Consider the following 16,956-nt stretch of genomic DNA (forward strand, 5'->3'; position numbering starts at 1 on the left):
AAGCATTGCCTTTCAGACATTCTGGCATGAGAGTCACTCTGTACCTCTGAGCTGAGCTCAGCCAGCTGCTGAACGTCAGCGCAGGACATCTCATTTTGGGAGGAAAAACGTTTTGATCGATTGCAGTTTGTTTGTATTACAACGTTTGGAAAGAGGTGTCATTTGATTTAAATGCGTTTCGCTTTGAATTTATTAATTCTGACTGGACTCTATCATTCTAACTTGACTCAGCAGAGAGCCGCGCAGCGTTTGGAGCTGTGTGAACAGAACAGAGGATGATTCTCGTTTCTTTCTCGCAACAAGATAAGAGTCCCAGTTAGTGACTTTAATCCACACAAAAGTGACTCACGATTTACATATTCAGGGATGAAAGTGGTGAAAACAAAAAAAAAGGTGAAACCTAAAATTACCCCCCCCCCTCCCCCCCAACACCAAACGCACAAAAAGTTTTGAATTCTAGAAGTTCTGAAATACAATCTGTGGCTATTTCAGACAATAAACTGCAGTGAATGCAACATCCATTTTAGTGAGAAAAAACCCCAACTTTCCTTATTCAAATTCATTCCAGTAGTATTCTGCTCTTACTAGGATGCAGTAGTTTTCTAGCTTGGCAGATAGTTCTGGAGAAATCACTGAAGAAATTAACAAATTGAAAATATGGTTTGACCAAAACAAATTGAAGAGACAGGGATGAAGTGGAGGTGTAAGAGTCACTAGGTGTTCACAGGAAACCGTTATTTATTTATTTTCATTGTTAGTTGGTTTTATCTTTTCTGTTGTGTTTTGTTTCATCAGGTTCTTTTTGTGTCTTTCTGTAAAATTGTACTGTAGCATTACACTATGTAACACAATTTTTGTTCCTGGCTTCTAAGTGTTATATTTCAACTGCTTATGTCTAAAGTCTGTGGAAAAATGACTACATTCAGCACAAACTTTGATTTTATTTTTTTTAACGTTCTAGAAAGTTCTAAAAGTTTCTTGAAATTTCTAGATAATTCTGGAAACTTCTGGAAAGTTCTAGCAGTTCAAGAATATTCTAGGAGACTACTCAGTAGTAGTGAAGGCGAACCGAGAATATTCTTGAAAACAGACAAATTTCAAAATATCATTGTCTTGATCACAGAAGCAAAGGTTTCTGTGGAATAACAGCTATTTTCTACTTATTAAAGACATAAGAGGATAGGAAAACACACTGTGTACCCAGGAACAAAACAAAAATAAAAATTTGTTACATAGTGTTATTAGTTATTGGGAGTTATTATTACTATTATTGTTGTTGTTATTAGTATTAATATATGAAAAAAAAAATCACAATTTGACTCTTTTACGACAATGAGCCCACGCGATAAGATCCTTTACACAATGATGTTGGTTTTTAATGCAGTGCTGCCTAATGATGGGCAGCCACTGTACTATTTTTTCAATTAAGGTACTTGGCTCAGCTCAAACTGTACAACAAAACCGCAGGGTGTAAACGTTCAGACTGCATGATTTATGTTCTCACTATACGGCCAGATGCTCTGATGCAATCCGACTACTCACATTGTACGTTCAAAAACCACACTTCGGACTCGTGTTTCCGGAAGTAAAATGTAAACAGAAGCTGCTCTCTCCCAAAGAGATGATCACTGTTTATGCTCTCTCCAATTCTGCATTGGCGTTTGTACATGCGCGGTGCGAGAGGATGGGGTAAATCGGCTCGTAGTGCTACATCAACAGCGCAATACCCTCATGAGGGCCAAACACATTTGATTTTCATCCGGCCATACGATTGCCGATGGGGAGGTGGTCGTGAGAGGTTAAACGCAGCTCGTTACTCCATGTATACTACACGATGCAGAACACACGATTAAGCTGAAACTCACGCAATCCAAAAATTTCTCACACGAGTGAAAAATAGGCTCAAAAAGAGCCAAAACACGCACAGTGTAAACCCAGCTTAAGGGATCGAAGGTCACGTGCATTCGATGTTGATTTTTGGTCTTGCCGCTCACATGTAGAAAGTTCTCCAGATTCTCTGAATCTTCTGATTATATTATGGCCTGTAGATGATGGAATCCCTAAATTCCTTGCAACTGAACGTGGAAAAACACTGTTCTTAAACTTTTGGACTATTTTTTCATGCAGCTGTTCACAAAGTGGTGATCCTCGCCCCATCTTTTGGGGATGCTCCTTTTATACCCAATCATGACACCCACTTGTTTCCAATTAACCTGTTCACCTGTGGAATGTTACAAACAGGTGTTCTTTGAGCATTCATCAACTTTCCCAGTCTTTTGTTGCCCCTTTCCCAGCTTTTCTGAAATGTGCTGCAGGCATCCATTTCAAAATTAGAAAATATTTTCACAAAAACAAAAAAGTCAATCAGTTTGAACATTAAATATCTTGTCTTTGTGGTGTATTCAATTCAATATAGGTTGAAGAGGATCTGAAAATCATTGTTTTCTGTTTTTATTTACATTTTACACAATGTCCGAACTTCATTGGAATTGGGGTTGTACATGCCCATGTTGAGTGTGTGTAAACCTCCGACCCCAACTGTACAGCTAACTAATTGTAGCAAGTCAAGTGAAACATTTTCCTGTACATCACAAATCATTCTGTCAGAACAGGAACTCAAACTGTAGGTTGTCATATCTGACATGAAAATCCTACTGCATCCGTCCTCTCCTCTTCCGCTGAAAGATAAGAAGGCAGTCCAAAATGAAGAGACAATCCCGTGAGTTTGAACTGCACAGCACTGAGATGACAATTTTCCAAACTCCTTCCCAGTCCATTACTAAAGCACAAAATAAGTATTTACCTTTTACTTTTAAATGGAGTTTAATTTCAAACATTCTCAAGGTCTCACAGTTCTGTCTGTACATGTAGAAACATCTCTGCTCTCAGCAAATGTAGTCACAAAATTTATTTTACAACTTCTGTGATCTTTGAATTGAAGTCCATATCTGAACCAGAGCTCCTATTTCTCTGACTTGCATTTGGGTGAGTGGAGGGGTGAGGGAAGAAAAAAACAAGCAACCTGATAATGATCAATCTTAGAACAGTTAATAAAACTAACTACTCATTGCAGGGGTCGAAATACATTTTTTTTAACCTACTTGCACTGGTGCTAATAACAAAAAAATTACTTGCACCAAAAAAAGTTACTTGCACAACCAAAAGTAACTTTCACACCGTGCCCACTTCAAGTTGCATCATGACGATGCAGGAATTTCTGTATCAGGTGCACGCAGCAGGGGGCAGAGAGGAGGTGAGAACGCAGCCTGCAGGTTCTCCGCACAGAGAAGTCAGAGTGCACCGTTTGGCTGCAGCCAGACGGTGCACTCTGATTTCTCCTCTAGTTTATATTTGTTCTTGTGCTGAGCTGCAGGTCTGCGCTCTGAGTTCTGTTATAGTTTATCTTTACTCCTGTAACCGCGAGATGCGCGCGTGAATGAACCATCCGTGAGTAAATTTGGACATGTCTGGAGTAGGGATGGGTATATATGGGTTTATATCGATGCCATTATCGATTCTGCTTATCGATCCGATTCCTTATCGATTCCCTTATCGATACCTCGTGAATTTTGTAATAAAAGTAGGCTTTACAGGTTTTCTATGTATTTCCTTGAGTCTTTAAAGTAAATAAATATGAAATTAGTCACTGTATCCTTGATCTCTGGACATAAATAAAAATAAACAAAACTGTGTTTCGCTTTGAAGTTATTAATTCAGACTGAATTCTATCGTTCTATCTTGACTTGTCAGAGAGCCGCACAACGTTTGGAGCTGTGTGAACAGAACGGAGGATGATTCTCGTTTCTTTCTCGCAAAGAGACAGGAGTCCCAGCTAGTAACTTTAATCCGCACAAAAGTGAATCACAACTCATATTCAGGGATGAAAGTGGTGAAAAACAAAAAAGCTGAAACCCAAAATTACCCCCCCCCCCAACACCACCTGCACGAAAATGTTTGAATTCTAGAAGCTCTGAAATGCAATCTGGGACTATTCCAGACAATAAACTGGAGTGAGTGCTGAATCCATTTAGGTGAGAAAAAAAAAATACAACTTTCCTTATTCGGATTCATTCCAGTAGTATTCTGCTCTTACTAGGATGCAGCAGTTTTCTAGTTTGGCAGATAGTTCTGCCAAATCACTGAAGAAATTAACAAACTGAAAATATGGTTTGACCGAAACAAACTGTCATTAAGCTTAAATAAAACAGGGATGAAATGGAGGTGTAAGAGTCACTAGGTGTTCACAGGAAACATTTATTTCTGTATGCATTTATTTATTTATGTTAGTTGATATTATATATTTTCTGTTGTGTTTCTATTCAGGTTCTTTTTGTCTCTTTCTCTAAAATTGTATATAATAATCATTAGATTATTAATATATAGGCAAAAATAAATTTAAGGAATATTACAATTTGAAAACAAATGCACCCGAACGTGATGACGGCTGCAATTGCTAAATGCTAACTTTTAACATTGAAAATGCCATAGACATGCTAACGCGTTAGCATCGCTCCCGTTTTTAAGTTATAAAATACATCTATCAACTGTTTCAGAAGACCATAACAGGTCGGTTTAACATAGAAAAGGTAAATAATACTCACAGACGTATGCCCTTTAGGGTTTTAGCGGGGGAAAATTAAGCGAAAGAAAGAAATAAACGAAGCAATCAACCGAAGCACTGATTCAATCTGCAAACCACGCTTCGACTGGTTCAAGGTTCAAAGCAAAGCCACGCTGCAGAAAAGTTGATTAAGGACCCGCTGCAGGGTCTGTAATCAATGTAGAGAAATGATCATTTTCCTGACAAACACCCGCCAAAACAACGGCCACTCTGAAGGACCGATAACAGAATCATTAAGCACAAAGCTTATTGATGTCGGTGGATCGAATCATTTCTTAACGATACCGAAAGGAACCGGTTCTCGATACCCATCCCTAGTCTGGAGTTATACTTCATGTGGACATGTCCTGTCTCTGGCAATCAGTCTGTGAGCAGGACTTATGTCCTTTTTTTAACACAGTGATGAGAGAGTTTGAGCAGAGAGCAGGGAACTAACTGCCTCCAGCCAGACAGTTTTTTTTTTTCTTTTAACTGTTCATATGTGCGCATGTGAACAGTCCGTGAGTGGACTGGAGATGTCTTATGGATTTTATTTAAACACTTTTGTGAGAGTCTTCTCACAAAAGTGTTTGCTCCTGCTCCTAAGGAGGAGCAGCTGCTGCAATCAGCATTTTTTTTTCTGTGCTCCTTTTTGAGCGTGTAGTTTTACTGCATTGTGTACATGGTATAAAAACAATCTTGCATGATTTATACTTCAGGAACAATGGAACACAAGAGAAATCATAAATTGGCATCGGGTAACATTGTCTTGTGAGGGTGTGGCTTCCAGTCACGCTGAGTATCGTCCTGTTGCTCTGACTTGCGCTGAAACCACTTAATTCTGCGTCATGCACAGGACGCAAACAAAAATCAAACATGTTTAATTTTCGGCGTCCGATTTGCTTCGTCCTTTGCGTCCCTCGTGCTGTTGTGCCGCCGAGCTGCATTGTCTCGGCACTGAGTTGCTTCCACGTGGCGTCGTCATAACGACACACGATGCAACTGGGAGCAGCCCCGGTGTGAAAGGGCTGAAGCAACTCGAAGCAGGTCCGGTGCGGTTATGACAGAGTTTGAGGGAAGAGCAGTAGCAGCGGCAGACAGTTTTTTTTTTTCATGTGCGCACGCAAACGAATCATCACAGCAACTCGCTCCGTGTGTGAGAGTCAGAAAGCACAGGGAAGATGAAGACAACACACTGGAAATTGTTTTTTTCCTTATTTATTCCTTTATTGGTTCATTCTACTGGTGCTTATAGTTGATAAAACTTGGATAAAGTTACTTGCACCAGTATTAGCGCAGTATAAAATTACATGCACCGCTCAAATAATACATGCACAAACTTGCACATGCACGTAATATTTCGAGCCCTGCATTGTTTGGGAGCTGTTATATTTACTCAGTGATTAGAATATTGCTTGTTATATAATGGCTGAGTGGATCTTTGTCATGTGATTGGCGGGTTGTATGTCATGAGACATGGAATATTCGTACCATTTGCCGTTGTGTTTCACTGAACATGCAATATTTCTTTATTAGTGTGCAATTTTGGTGCTATACGAAATGTGCTATTGCATGCCCCAACCACTGCTGCACTTACACTACCGGGGGACGGCATTTAGCTAAACATGGCGATGTTTGTTTTGCTGATGGGCAGTGATATGAAAGAGCTAACTGACGCTGCTTATTCTTCTAACACACACACAAAAAATCCACTACGCTGTAAACTATCTGTAGGCATGAAGAGCTGTTAGGATGAACAGTTGAACTAATTTCTTACGCGATTTTTTGCTGGACTGAGGAACACAAAGACTTTTTGGGGGGGGGGGGGGTACACAAACTCAGTGCACAGCATCACGGACTAACTGTATTTCCAAGTTGACTGAGAACAATTTTGGACTCCAATTTAAAGTTCATGTTGGACTGTTGACATCAAAACACCAGTGGAACACCAAATGCAAGTCCCTTTTCTGTTGTTTATAAATTAATAAAATATCAAATGACAATGATCTATTTTAGCTGTTATATAAAACAAATAAATGTTTTTTCATTCTTTGAATGGTACGAATATTTAATTTGTGAAAGATGGAATGTACCATTCAACTCGACCTCACCTCGTTAAATCGAACATTCCATCTTTCACCTCATGAAATATTCGTACCATTGAACTCATAAACATTCATTATTTATATACTGTTACATATCTACACAAACTATGCTATGTGGCTTCCAGCTTGTAATAACACAAGTGTATAAATTATTTAACCAGTAGATGTAAGTAGTCTCCAAGCAGTAAATTTTGATAGCCTCAGATGAAGCCCTACCATAAGTACAAATAGTTGCAGTTCCTTGACAGGTTGCTTGAAGGTGGCTCCAAAACAGAGCACATTCCCATTGGAGTCCATGTTAAAATGTTTAAATTTAGAGCAGAAATAAGCATGTTTACAGCATGATGCAACAAAACACTTTTGGTCTCTAGTGATAGTCTCCTCCTCCATGACAACTGTGTGTGTGTGTGTGAGTGGGTGTGGGGTTTTTTTTCTAACTTATTAGTTTAAGATATTATAAGCCATAACGTTTTGTTTCGTTGTGGGCATGGCCGCTCTGAGTGACAACGGCTGAGCATTTCTGGCTCTCATTGTGACGATAGCTCAGAGGCCACTCTATGTGGCTGGTAGTTCTTGCGGAGGACTGTGTGTCTGCTGTGTGGTTTTAACTGTTTTATAACAAACACCTGGAATAATATGGCTAATTGTGTGGTGAAACATTCTAACAGATCATCTAAGATGTCTCTGCTGTAATATTCGCACAGAAGGACATTTTTGTCAGATTTAATGTACGATAACAGCATTCACACTTTTAGCAGATGTTGGGGCAGCTTTGTTGTGATTTGGCGCTATATAAATGAAATAAAAATGACGTGAAATCAGAGCGGCAGCTGCTGCCAACATGGCAACATAGCCCAGACACAAACTTCATATTGGCTGTTTGAAGTCTTCATAGAAAACCAGTGGCTCTGTTCACTTCTTCTTTACTCCACTTGACGAACTGCACATTGTGTTGGCCATTAGATCGCACCACAGAGCACTACATTTATGCATGAAAGATTTTTTTGAACATTTCAGCTTGTCAAGTGGAGTAAAGAAGTGAACAGAGCGAGTGGTGACGTCAGCAGATTGCATCAGAGCGCAGCTCGTCTGAACATCATAAGTTAAATCTGTTATAAATATACTTTAACAGCTGCACACAAGAAGGAAAGAACACACAACTGTTTTACCAAGCCATGACAATGTAAACATGACAAATAATTACCTTTTTAGACATCTCAAAATGCTTTCTGCAGCTTGTTAGGCGCGCATGAATGGCTGAAGCGGTCGTCTGTGATTCAGGAAGTGATTACAACCGTTTTCAACGGCCAATTTGCAGAGAAAATGATTAATCCGACATGTCACAATCCTTTGGAAGTGGTAGTTTCGGCTGTATTCCCTCTGCCATTGTACCGAAGTGAACTTCTTCAGTGAAACAAGAGGAGTGTGCACGCGTGGAGGAGGGAGGGACAGAGGGGGGGCGCTGAGCTTGGTGATGTGAGCAGGAAGAACTAGACATGAAGGCATCTGATTGTTTTTTTTGAGTGGACCGTGGGGTTTATATTGGTCGGAGTTTTGTCGATCCTGCAGCTGCTACAGAAGTCTGATTTTTTTTTTCGTTCCTTTTTCTGAATACATAATGTATTGACTCCTGTTAGGATAGGCAGACCATTTCACCCAATATAACAAAAAGTTACCTATCCTGGCTTTAATTATAAATTAATTTAGCAACCAACCAACCAATGCACGTCACGCTGCCTTCACTTGTGTCACATCCCTCAGCATTTGCATAAAATACACTTCTCTGCTATTTTGGATCTGAACAGCTAGCAGCATAGAGACCATTTGTCACTTGTCACAGTAAAACATCCACTCTGACTGATAATGAATGGCAGCTGCTTGCTTTGTCTCTTGTAATTAATTCATGGGACCAAGGGGTAGGCCTGTCTCTATAATAAATCTTGCTGGAAGATATACTGCCTCTGAAATATGATAAATGATAATATCACAGTATTATCAATGTAATTTTAACACCATTTAATGCCATTGATATAGTAATGATAATATAGCATAAAAATGCAAGTACATCCTTTCAGAGATAAATTAAATTTTAATTTTCAAGAACATTCAATACTGGAATTGAAATGTGAAAAAAATTCAATTTCCTAAACCAGTAACTCATATTTCAAAAGGGTGGAATGGGCTAATGGCCCCTCAGTGCCTGAACAAATGGGCCATTTTCTCTGTATGATGGGCCATTCAATGTGGGCCTATGCAAGGCAGAATAAATTATTCAAGATTTGTCTTTTTTTAATCCATTATGACAGCCAACACTTGAGTCAATTTAAGTTAAATATAACATTAATTTCATTATTCTGTTCATGTCATTTATCTGTGTATAGGCTGCCCATGATTATGTCAAGTACCTTCTTGGGGATCCCATGACTTCTCAGGATGTCCCAGACAGCAGTCTGAAATGGTGTGAATCGTAATCATGATGCAGGACAATCTCAGGTCCAGACATTGCGATTCCTCACTCAGCTTCTCAAGTATTTTTTCTTAACCAGCAATGGTAGTTTTATTACCGGATGGGTCCAAATGTCATAATATTTGTGCGTGCAAATCATATTATATTTGTACCTCAGGGAGTCCAAATACAAATATCATATGACAACAATCACCCTTTGATGCAACTCCAGAAGTACATGGAGAACAGGACATAGATTGTCTTGAACCAGGGACCTTCTGTTTCAGAAGCAAGAGCACAAACTATCTATTAAATACAGTTTTTATGAAGTTAACCACTGCATATTTATGCTGCGTGTGAGTGCAGGAGAATCTCCAACAACTCAAGTTTCTCTTCATTGTTGCCGATCCAAGTGTTCTGATAGGACACATCTGGCATATGTGGGTGGGGTGCACATCCTTATGTAACATTTTTAGGGCATTAATTATGCTAATTCAGTCTTTCATGAACACACACAGGCACCAGCCATCATGTTTACACATGTAATTTATGGAATTTTTTAGCATTCTGATTCAGGGTTCTAGCTAGGACCATTTTAGTGCCGGGTAAAATATGTGATCGCAGCTCACAGCCGAGGGTCCAGGGGCCCACTTAAAGAACTCCAGTGGGGTCCAGGGGCAATGCCCCAGCAGGGGTCGAGGGGGGAAAGAGACCCCCGAAGTTATAGGGTTTTATTCCTCTAAAATGTTATTGGCAAGCCCCATTTTAACTAATTTTGAGTGGTTTTAGATGCACTGAAAGCAACAATAATAGACAAAAAATGACATGTAATATTTGTAATACCAAAGTTCCTTCTTGCAAGTTTCTGTCAAAGTCTAAGTTAATAAAATAAATAACATTGAAAAGATTAAAAGCATGTTAATATGGACATAGCATTTGCTTTCTTCTTCAAAAAATGACACAATGTACCTTTAATCCAGTGACACGGAGTTTTTCTGTCATCCTGACAGTTTTTTTTTCCAACATTTTTGAGTGGGATGGCATTACTTTTTTGTAAGAATGTAATCCCTAACTATCTTGTTTGAACAAGAGCTAAACCTGGACTGATTTGTCAAACCTTTTAAAGATGAAACCTGGATAAAAAACTTTTTGAATCAGTTGTCCACACTTTCCTGTTTCACTGAGGCTGTGTGGTGAAGATGATTGTTTATGATCATTAAATTTAACAAGTGTGTAGCGCTAAAGTATGCTGTTCACACAAATGATCATGAGATTGTTTGTAAACAGTTTGTAAACAACTCCAAATATTTAAAAATTCCAGCTCCTCCGTTTTGCTTTTAGCCTTGTTTAATCAAAATGATGATTATGCGTTGCAGCTAGTTATAGCTCTTGGCTCCAACTTCCATGGGCTGCAAGTAGATTGCATCATCAGCATTCTTGTTCTTCTTGAGGTGATGGTCTAGTGGTTAAGGTGTTGGGCTTGAGTCCAGAAGATCATTGGTTCAAATCCCCACCTGACTGGAAAATCACTAAGGGCCCTTGGGCAAGGCCTTTAATCCCCTATTGCTCCCGGTGTGTAGTGAACGCCTTGTATGGCAGCACCCTGACATCGGGGTGAATGTGAGGCATTATTGTAAAGCGCTTTGAGTGTCTGATACAGATGGAAAAGCGCTATATAAATGCAGTCCATTTACATTCTTCTATGGCGTTTAACCGCAGCCGGCATCCTTATTGTTGCATTCCTGCCACCTTCAGCCCGTTAAGAGCCTTTTTTTTTTTTTTTTTTTTTAAGGATCAGGCGGGCTGTGATTCAAGCCAACTCTGATTTCAACGAAACATGGCTCGGAAATGGAACCTACCAAGAAATGAACTTTCACATATTTTTTCGAACGAAAACCAAATGGTGACCTTGCCAGGGGTCATCAAAGATCAAGGCAAAAATACGCAAAAAGTGATATTTCATTAAATTCCCATCTTTCAAGTGGTGTAACATTCAGCGCCATCAAGTCCCCAAGCTAGTTTAACTATCAAATGATTTATGGAGGCAAACTCTTTCATCTTACATACATATCCGGTTGGGGGATCGATGCCACTGAATACAGGGGGTGCTCAAAGTCTGGTCATTTTGCGAAATTGGCTGTATTTAAAGGCCCATAACCCTCTGTGCCATCAAGACCCCAACCAGATTTCAATGTTATCTGCAAATATAAGCACTACCCTATCAAATGCAACTGAAAAAACATTAGGGTCTTGATGACACTGGGCACCAGGGGGCGCCAAAGTACACGGTTTGACCAATTTTGAGGAAGTTTAGCGCCACCTGGCCTGCGCCATCAGCCTTTTCTCGCCAGCATTATAACAGCATGTCTGAAAAAATTATGCTGCAGTTGGGCCGTTGCGTTGTTTCTGGAGGCACGTATTAGCCATTTAAAGATGTTAATCATGACTACTGGGACTGTTGTTGTGGGCAAGAAAAGAAAATCGTCCACTGTTTAATTCACACAGTCATTTTTTTCTGTTCCTCATAAAGTGCCATTTCCGTGGAACAGCGCATGAAGATTAACTAGTGTGGACTGTGGGAGCCATGTTCCCCTGCTGCAGGAAAACTTATGAAAACTTCCCCCCATTGCAGGAGAACTTTTCTAATATCCACGTTCTCGTGCCGCAGAAGAACTTAGGAGAACTTCCCCCTGCTGCAGGAGAACTCTTCTAATATCCGCGTTCTCTTGCAGCAGGAGAACTTAGGAGAATTTCCCCCGTTGCCGGACCGCTATCCCCCAGAAAATTTTTAACTCTCTGAAACACTGTTGCCTGCATTTTGAGGGCCACATTTTGTGAAGTAGTGTTAATCTGTTGCATAACTAGACAATCATGTAACAGCTCAAAAATGGTTCTAATAACACTAACCCAAATCGAGATCGGATCGAAATAATCCATGCTGATTCTTAAGAATCGGAATCGAATCTTGAAATTTGAATTGATATCCAGCTCTACAGCTATCGAATATTTCTGGAATCGAGTATTCTATTGATTATTTTATCGATTAATTGGATAAAAAGTACCTTTGAGTTTTTAAACAATATCAGTAGTGGCATGGCTCTCCCTAAGCAGTGGCACAATGTTGCTGTGCCATCATGCAGATTTTTAAGTTTAGGGTGTTCTCTCTCTCTGTTTTGCCGGGTTATTATTAATTTTTTCATATTAAGAGTTTTAGAGCTTTGCAAAACCATAAGCCCAGGCAGTCTGTGAAATCTTCAGTCTGCGGACAGTGCATTATTTTTTTCCTTCTTAATGCATATTTCATTTGCACTTTTTATTACTGTGATTTCTTCAGTGTTTAGTGTATATTTATACATGCTGTACAGAGTGTAGCTCAAACCAAAGTCAAATTCTTTCTTTTCTGTGGATACTTGGCGAATAACACAGCATTTGAAAAATGGCTGTGGATTGCGTTTCCACAAAAGTTGCCTGTTGATAAAAACTCTTACCAAATCTGAATGAAAGCTTTTTTTTAATCATTCAACATGACTCATTTAAAGTGTGCGTCCTTTCGTTTCATCTGCGGAGGTGGAGAACGGCCAGTGGAGCAAAACGTTTTTGTTTGTTTTTTTTAAAATATACAAACACACTGCTTCACTTTAAATGCGCAATAAGTCCGTTTCAGATGATCCGCGCGGACTCTTTCTCTTAAAAGGTTTTATTTTACTCAGCGTGTGGCTTTGTAAACTTGTAGCATTGCCTGCTACATTGATTAGCGCTATGGTCGTCTTCTGTATTTTTTGTGGGAGCATTACAGCGCCACATACAGGCCTGGCGGATGTACTACAGCTTTAAACGAAGGCAAATTCTTTGCCTCGAATATTTTTTGTAATCGAATTACTCGATGAATCGTTTCAGCCCTACTTAACATGCATTACTGCTAGGGATGAGTATTAATAACATTTTATCGATATCAATACCATTATCGATTCCACTTATCAATCCGATTCCTTATGGATTCCTTTATCAATACCTCTTGTGAATTTTCTGTGTATTACAAGTGGATTTTGCAGGTTTTCTATGTCAAAAAACATTTTATTGAGCCTTAAAGTAAATGAACATGAAATTGCTCACTGGATCCTTGATCTCTGGACATAAACAGAAATAAAATCTGTAGTTTTTGTCAAAAGCATTTCCTTTCAGACATCAATGGCATGAATGTCACTCCATACATCTGAGCTGAACTCAGATGGCTGCTGGAGTCTGCAGGTCTGCAGCCATACAGTCTTGGGCTGCTGCACATCAGTGCAGGACGTCTCATTTTGGGAAGAAAAAAACATTTTGATTGATTGCAGTATATTGTTTGTATTACAACGTTTGGAAAGAGGTGTCACTGTCATTTGATTTAAAGGGCGATTTGCTTTGAAGTTATTAATTCCGAACGGACTCTAGACTCAGCAGAGAGCGGCACAGCGTTTGGAGCAATGGAACGGAGGACAATTCTTGTTTCTTTCTTGCAACAAGACAGGAGTCCCAGTTAGTCATTTTAATCTGCACAAAAGTGACTCACAACTAACATATTTTAATGGCTTTGAGAGGGGTTAAGAAGCGGAGCTGTCGCTTCTGAAGAAGAGTGAACCAATGAAGCAGCAGATCAAAGCACTGCTTTGTTGGTTCAAAGTTCAAAGCAGAGCCGCGCTGCAGAAACGGTTGATTACATACCCGCTGCAGGGCCTGTAGTCAACATAGAGAAATGATCATTTTATCGACAAACACCCTCAAAAACAACAGCCGCTCTGAAGGACTGATAAGGGATTCCTTAAGCAAAAATGCTATCGATGTCAGTGGATCGAATCATTTCTTAACGATACCCAAAAAGAACCGCTTCTCGATACCCAACCCTAATTACCATGATAGTGCAATGGAATTAAAATCTCTATCGTAGGTAAATTTTGTAACGTTTATATGATATCATTTCTATCTCCCATTACTAGTTTCTTATTTTTAACTTTTCATGATTTTGACAAACGCTTGTTTTCTATTCACAGATACGGCTCATATTCAATTGAATATAACTGAGTTTTTTATTTTAAAACATTATGTTATGCAATGGACACCTTGTTTTTATTCAGGACCACAGGCAAAAGTTCCTTATTCCTTCCTTCACTGCTCATTACATTCTTTTAAAAAATGGAACGCAAAATAGCATGTGTCAGTTTTTTTAAATGCTAATGCAAAAAATGATTGGGTCCATGACTTAAAAACAACATCTAGTCTAAAACCTGGCTTTTGTGATCCGTGACACCCAGTCATCACAGAAAAATTATCTTCCCAAAGAAATAAATGTAATTTAGAATAAATTCTATAATATTTGGCTGAAATCAAGTTCCACAGTCCTCAAAATACTGCTGTGTTCATCCTGACAGTGGTAGAATGATAATACTCTTCCAACACAGTAAAGTATGTACCCCTACAGGTGGAAAAGAAAACATACCTCCTGCTCCACCCAAGGAGGTCCCTCACAATATTGTGTCAGTGCTGTAAAATTGTGAAACTTCCCACTATGAAGGGTACTTCTAAGCAATGCATATCAATACTTAATGAGAAGTGCATGTCCACAAAGCCATTTAACGTTACTTTTTTCCTTATTTTAGAAACTAGGCCAATCATGAAAAATGATGTGAGATTTGCTCAAACTGCTCTGCTGCAATACTTTCAACATCCCAAGACAGAAATAACTTGTGCTAAAAATAAGTTGAAGAAGAAGATATGAAGAAGAGGATAATAACCCTGCATGTCTCAGCAACTCTGTAACTTGACATATTTTTACACAAAGTCATAGAGCTGCTTGACAACCAGATACAGCGTGACAGTGTTTTAGGATAGGGGGAGATGTGTCAAAGCCTGACAAAGGTCAAGGAGGGACAGCTGACACACAGTCACTCTCATCTAATCTTTATCGATGTGGATGGTCCTAACATGATATGATGACGTCTGTGACTTGTGCACGTTATGTTGACTTACAGTGTTTTCACACATTAAAGTTCAGTTCAGTTCAGAACAGGGTCCGAACCAAGGCAGGGTTCAATTTAACACTGTACCTATATCAGGGTTCTAGCTAGGATAAAATTTTAACGTAGTGATAATGTCGAGGGAGTGAAGCGACCGAGGGGTAAGGATGGTGCGGAAGGGAGGAAGCTTTTGAAAATTTCCCATTCTAGGAGTACTCAAATGGGGAAAAGCCAGGTACGACAGCCCAAGTCCCTTCATCATGTCCAGAAGGCTGGGGAAGTTTGTTGAGGGGGCAATCTCATTCTGGGTTAGCCAGTACATGGCCCTCAGTGAGGCAGTCGGAGTCCATGGATATTTTTAAGTCAAGACTTAAAACCTATTTTTATTCTCTTTCTTATGTAAGTCCCTTCGGCTGCTCCCTTGTTTGCACTCGGGGTCGCCACAGCAAATCCAAGGTGGATCTGCATGTTGAATTGGCACAGATTTTACGCCGGATGCCCTTCCTGACGAAACTCCACATTACATGAATTCTTTTACATTTATTCTTTTACTTCTGTTTTTAATTAGGTATTTGAATTTTTTTTTTTTTTATTTATTTATTTTAACTTTATGTTGAACTGTTCTGTGTGAGGCACCTTGAGGCAGCTTTTGTTGTAATTTGGTGCTTTATAAGCTGATTAAATTGAAATTGAACAACATTTTATTGAGTCTTAAAGTAAATAAATATGAAATTGGTTACTGGATCCTTAAACTCTGGACATAATAAACTCTACATGGTGGATCCTTGATCTCTGGACATAAACAGAAATAAAATGTTAGTTTTTGTCAAAAGCATTTCCTTTCAGACATTATTATTGGCATGAATGTATTTCCATACCTCTGAACTGAGCTCTTGCAGCTGCACTGCAGGTCAGGTTTATAAAGAATGCAGGACATCTCATTTTGGGAGGAAAAAGTTTTAGTCAATTCTAGTTTATTGTCTGTATTGCAACATTTGTAAGAGGTGTAATTTTATTTAAAGTGGCAATTCGTTTTGAAGTTATTAATTCTGAGCGGACTCTGTCTCAGCAGAGAGCCATGATGCGTTTGAAGCTGTGCGGAACGGAGGACAATTCTCGTTTCTCGACTGCAACAACACAAGAGTCCCAGTTAGTGACTTTAATCCACATAAAAGCTTTCAGAGAGGTTAAAAAGCAGACTTACCGCTTCTGAAGAGCAGTAAATCAAAGAGCCACGAGCCATTGAATCAAAGCATTGCTTTGATTCAATGGCTCGAAGTGTTTCAATGGTTTCAAACTGGAGTCGCGCTGCAGAAACGGTTGATTACAGATGCTGTATTGAAAATAAGCGTAACGGTCCAAAATAAGCATAACGGTACAAAATTATAGCGTAACGGGCCGTAACGCAAGTTTGCGCTAGCTAGAACCCTGCTATATATATATATATATATATATATATATAAACAACAAATATGCAAAAAAAAAAAAGAAAAAAAAAGAAAAAGACACTGATTTTACAGATACTTGTGTCCTGGTGATGTGGAATTTCTCCCTTCATATAGGCAGGTTGTCAAAGTACTGCTAAATAGATGTGTGTAGGGTAGGCTGTACAATATTGGAAAAAATTGGCATTGCAATTGGCAGCAAGGTGGGATAGTGGTTAGCACTAATGCCTCACAGTAGGACGGTTGTGGGATCACTTCCCGCCTTTCTGTATGGAGTTTGCATGTTCTGCATGTTCTTTGTTGTATATATGTACGTTAAGGGTGCCGGAAAAAAATCGATTCACGTCCAAATCGCAATTCTTATTTATTA

At 39.2% G+C, this 16,956-nt stretch overlaps 1 protein-coding gene across 1 annotated transcript in view; it reads right to left on the reverse strand.

Moving 5' to 3' along the window:
* Positions 1 to 16,956, reverse strand: part of ptpra (protein tyrosine phosphatase receptor type A) — a 120,453-nt gene that overhangs the window by 97,790 nt on the left and 5,707 nt on the right. The gene's annotated exons all lie outside the window — the stretch shown is intronic.

The sequence above is a fragment of the Thalassophryne amazonica genome, chromosome 3 (assembly GCF_902500255.1).
Source record: "Thalassophryne amazonica chromosome 3, fThaAma1.1, whole genome shotgun sequence".
In the NCBI taxonomy this organism is placed as follows: Eukaryota; Metazoa; Chordata; class Actinopteri; order Batrachoidiformes; family Batrachoididae; genus Thalassophryne; species Thalassophryne amazonica.